The sequence below is a fragment of the Coffea arabica genome, chromosome 2c, assembly GCF_036785885.1.
Source record: "Coffea arabica cultivar ET-39 chromosome 2c, Coffea Arabica ET-39 HiFi, whole genome shotgun sequence".
In the NCBI taxonomy this organism is placed as follows: domain Eukaryota; kingdom Viridiplantae; phylum Streptophyta; class Magnoliopsida; order Gentianales; family Rubiaceae; genus Coffea; species Coffea arabica.
The window spans coordinates 48,436,170-48,441,353 of record NC_092312.1 but is presented as its reverse complement, the minus strand read 5'-3'; positions in this window follow the sequence as shown (position 1 = coordinate 48,441,353).

The window sequence follows — 5,184 nt, the reverse complement described above, 5'->3', positions numbered from 1 at the left end:
TTGTTAGCATGATTTTTGTACTTATTTGATTTTGAGCCTACGGAATGGCTACTGAAATGAGATGATATTGTGTGTGACTTTGGGATTGATTGAGAAAAATAATGAAGCCATAAATAGTTGGAAAAATAGGTAAATACAAAGGGCATGCTGCCCAAATTTTCGCTCGAGGGCTAAGTTTCTATTTGAATTTGTATATTTTCGTTTGGCAAATACTATGACCGTTTTCCATCTTAAAACATGATCCTTCTTCAAATGGAAACTCCAAATGTTTACTTACGCTTACCAAATAAAAAGGAGTGGTTTAGGGTTTTCTTGGGTATTTTGTCTTCCCTTTTTCATGGATTTCATTAAAACATTTAATCTATAATATCTACTTAGATATGAGATGATTTTGAACCATATAAACGATCCCGAAAATAGTATTTCTTAGCATACCTAGCTGGATTCCAACTTGCCGTTGGTTTAAGTGTTTCCATTGAAAAATTTTATAACCCTTTTGAGTTGGGTTTTACATTTGGACTATGAAACCCTGGTTATTTTTGTCCACGGGTCCAAATGTCCTCGTTTTACTTTAAAGTCTTTTTATACGTTCCACTCATCATTTGTCGAGTTTCTTTGATTTCACCTAATTGTTCGCGCTAGATGAGCTGTAATATTTTTTCTCGTTTAATTTTAGGTTTTCTCGGTGACTGAGGATAATATCCAGAAAGATATTTTGCACGTTGTTTTACGTACATAGGTGAGTGTTCCTTGTTTGTTATATTCTCCTTGACTTCATGACTTGTTGTTGTTGTTTGATAATGTGTTAAGTGTTTTCAACGATTTCCAAAATGAATTTTCTAGGCGAACATGTACTTTATCGCGCTCGACCTAAATGAAACGTGAAATTTTAAATGATTTAATGATTAATACATTAGTTGTGCATGATGTAAGCCTTTTGGATGAACTGGGCCCTGCCCTTCGTTACCGATCGACTTGAGCCAGAAGCGGACTTGGTCGGGCGATATGGTGACCCTGGGTGTGAACGTTGGTATACTCGAGTATTACCTTGTAGGTTGGTGGAGCCTGACCAATGTCTAGGAGGGGGTGAATGAAATGAACAAACAAACGAACGAGGGGTTTTACTTACAAAATTTCATTTTCAAACGATCGGAGGAATAAGGGGAAAGGTCAGGAGAACGAAGGAACGAACGAACAAATGGCTTCTTGTGAGCCCGTATCCTTTTAATGTATGTGTTAATATCGCTTTCCATGGTAAATGTCTCTTAAATTATTGATGCTCTATATTTAATGTATTGGATTGATTATTTGATTATGTGTTCGAAACCTCACTGAACTTTTAGTTCATCCCTTTAGTTTTGTTTTCCTTAACAGGGGAAGGTCTAATGCCCCTGACCAATATTGTCCCACAGTTAGCCGCCCCACTGGGCCGTGGGTTTTGTTCCTGGAGGAGGGGTTATAGCCCACAACAAGTGAAGAGCCCAAGCCCGCATGTCAAGAAGCCCAGCACCCCTCCAAAAGGCCTCGGTCAGGTGGGAGAGACCACTACAGGCTATTAAAGCAGCCCCAGGACTTCCCCCTAGCCGATGTGGGATCATTACAATCCACCCCCCTTAGGGAACCCAGCGTCCTCGCTGGCACACCGGGGTCGGGAGTCGGCTCTGATACCAACTCTAACGCCCCTGACCAATATTGTCCCACAGTTAGCCGCCCCACTGGGCCGTGGGTTTTGTTCCTGGAGATGAAGTTATAGCCCACAACAAGTGAAGAGCCCAAGCCCGCAAGTCAAGAAGCCCAGCACCCCTCCAAAAGGCCTCGGTCAGGTGGGAGAGACCACTACAGGCTATTAAAGCAGCCCCAGGACTTCCTCCCTAGCCGATGTGGGATCATTACAGAAGGCACGCAAGGATGAGAGCTTGGTATAGACTAGCTTGGTCCAGCTCTTTGTTTTGGTAATGGTTCTCGCCCTAGTGCTTGGCACGGGCTGGTTGTATGGTGAATTGAGAACCTTTGTATATTTGATAGTTGTACTTCCTTTTGAGATATCAATGTATATAAGTTTCGCTTTAAGTTTTCGATTTTTGCTATATGAATTCTTGTGGTTTTATTTTGGATTTATTTGAGTGAACGACTGAGTCCCGGCGAGAGTTGGGCAGGCGGCCCGCCGAACCCTTTGGTTCGCCTTAGGGGGAAATGGGGCTGTCACAATAGACACACACAAGATTAATCAAATTTTGCTGCTTTGATTCAAAGTTTTTTATTGGGCATTTCTTCAAACAAACTATGTGCACGAATGAAATTCTATCCCATGCTCCGCAATCTCGCCATAACCAACCTAACAAAAAGAAATCACACTTTGTAGACAACATACAAACATCTTAAAAAACACAGATGTCGCACCCCACTTTTTGAGGTGTGAAAGTAGTGTGTGGAATATGTATGTCAACGTGTGTGAAGGTAAAAATAAAAGGCCGTGGGATTGTGAAATGCGACGGTTTGGCCAAACAAAGGGTTTTAGATAGAAAAGGAGTCGCCACTTGGTATAGAGTTAAAGTGTACCAAGTCACCCAAAAAGTGATTTTGTTTTTGGAAAGAAAAGTAAACAAACTCTTTTTAAAGAATTTTTTAGGTCAACGTAACCAAAAAAAGGGATCGGGGGGTCACATTTGATAAGGGAGAAGGCAAAGGCAAAGCCTAAGGCACTCCCTTACCCTAACCAAAGCTAGTTGCGTGACTTAGCCATTCTTTCTTAATTCTTCTACCCAAAGTATGTGTTGCATGTTGGATATGACTAATGGATGCGAAAAAAAAAATACAAATCCTAAATCTAAAATGTCTCTTATGAGGCTTTTCGGTCCCAACCACATGAGTTGTGATGGCCAATAAGGAAAACTCTCATAGAGGTCACGGGTAATGCAAATGAAGACCTAAATATGAGTGCAAGTGTGAAAATGTAAGAAGAATGCAAAAATAAAATAAAAATACAAATACAAATGTAAGTGCAAGTGTGCAAATGTAAGAAAAGTGCATGTGCGCAAATGTAAGAAAAGTGCATTTGTGCCAATTGAGAAAATAAAGGTGTTTGTGTGCAAGTGGATGAAAATATGGTATAATAGTAGTAAATGCATAAGTGCAATTGGGTGCAATTTGTGAGATAGAAAAATAAATAAGTGATAGGGAAAGAAGAAAAATGTGCAAACATGGCATGTGGATTGAGAAAAAATATAAGTAGTGAGAGAATATGGAGGAAGTGGGGAAGTGATATGATAAAATGAGAGTGTATGAATCTAGAGGAATGCATCAAGTCGGGTACGAGAATGATTTCTAACTTCACGATTTTAATTTTCCCTTTGATTAGAAGGAAGAACTAGCGTGCTAAGGCTATTTTGCAGCCACACTCGCTCGTTTCCCTAACCGAAAGTGGACTCTCAAGCAAATGTACCCTATAACTAGCATGAAGATGCAAAAACCTAAAATGAAGGGAAAAGGATTGGAGAAACATGCCAAATGCTAAAAAACTAAGAAAAATACATGAAATGTAGTGAGACATGCAAGTATGTACCAACGAGAGGGAACGGCCTATTGGGTCTAGCATTGGACTAGCCCTTTTCTAAAATTCTCTCACAAGCATTGGACTTGCGAGAGCTCGAGGGGAAAGACCATGGCCAGCGTTGGACTAGCCACGGTGACGCATTCATCCATCACATTCATCTATGACTATAGAAAGCAAGTAGACATGCCAATCACCTATAAACACGTAGCACATAACACTTAGCATGCTCGACTAAATGCAAGAGCCTAATAAAGCAAATTAACACGTAGCAACAAAAGCAAGCAATCAAGCTAATGAACCTATTACATTTGCTAACTAAAACAAATGGGGAAGAGGAAAAATGAATAAAAATGCTCTTCAACCCCTATCTATTACAAGCCAAGAGGTGTACACATACCCCATAAAAGAATAACTTAATAAAAGCAAAAGTAAATGAAATAAATGAAAGGATTTAAGGAAAGGCAAGGAAAGCAAAGTAGACATACAATTCTCACTTAGCACGTTGGATCACATAGAGGAGAGACAGAAAAAAAAGATAAAGAAGTTATACCCCCCCGTTTGTGATGTTAGTAAAGTGAATAAGACTTAACTTGGGCTAGAGTCACCAAAGAAAAAGATAACTTGAGCTAAAACCATTAAAGTAAGGGATTAATGCACCACTTTAAAGATAAGTAGAATAAAAGGCAAAAAGGAAACTCAGAACACCTTAGAAACTTCAAAAGGGGTACTAACAAACCACCAAATTCTTCCCTAATTGCGACTTAAATGTAGTCAAAAGATGCTTAATTTCAAAGGAGGTAGATTATTGACCCAACTTCTAAGATAGAAAAACTTCTAAGGACCCAATTGCAAACATTAATCAATCATTCGAGTCCAATCGAAACATTTAAGAACTTCACAGGTCCCAAAAAATAATAAAAGGTCAAGTAATGGTTCAAATTGCAATCAACTTAGGACTTAATTGCAAGAGATTAGCCCATAATTGGGCCACAATGCCACAAAGGGAGACTTGGGGGCCAAAGTGCAATTTGGAAAGTTTTTCATGCAAACTCATGCAAAATTACGAAGCTTATGTTTCTGCAACACCAACCTGTTACCATTTCAATTCAAATAAGGAAAACTTTGATTCAAAACTTGTCATCTAGACTTCAAAACTTGACTTAAGCAACAAAACACATATATTCTACATCCCAATTCAAACAAAACTTAGAAAGGCAATCATGCAAGTCTTGAAAAAATGTTCAAACAGTCCAAAACAGTCAACAAGCAAAAAACACGTTTGCTGCAACTTTGCAGCTCAACTCAACACAAGGGAAAGATTGCAAACTAACTCATCATTTAGTTACCAAACCCACACACATCTTCCAACATCATTAACCAAAGGTGACTGACTACTCACTTTGTATCTGTGTGTTAGAGGCCGAATTGACTTTGGGTCAAAGAAGGAAAGTTGTACAGAATGGTATTTTGTAGGTGTCTGTAAAATTTTAGCTCAATCGGAGCAACGTAGGTCATGAAAAGTCTGAAATACCCTTACTGTTTCAAATATTTCCCAGCAGTCCGTTTCATCAGTTAAGTCCAGTTTATCACGTTTTTTGACTAGGATCCGTACTGATTTAGCTCTGGGCCAA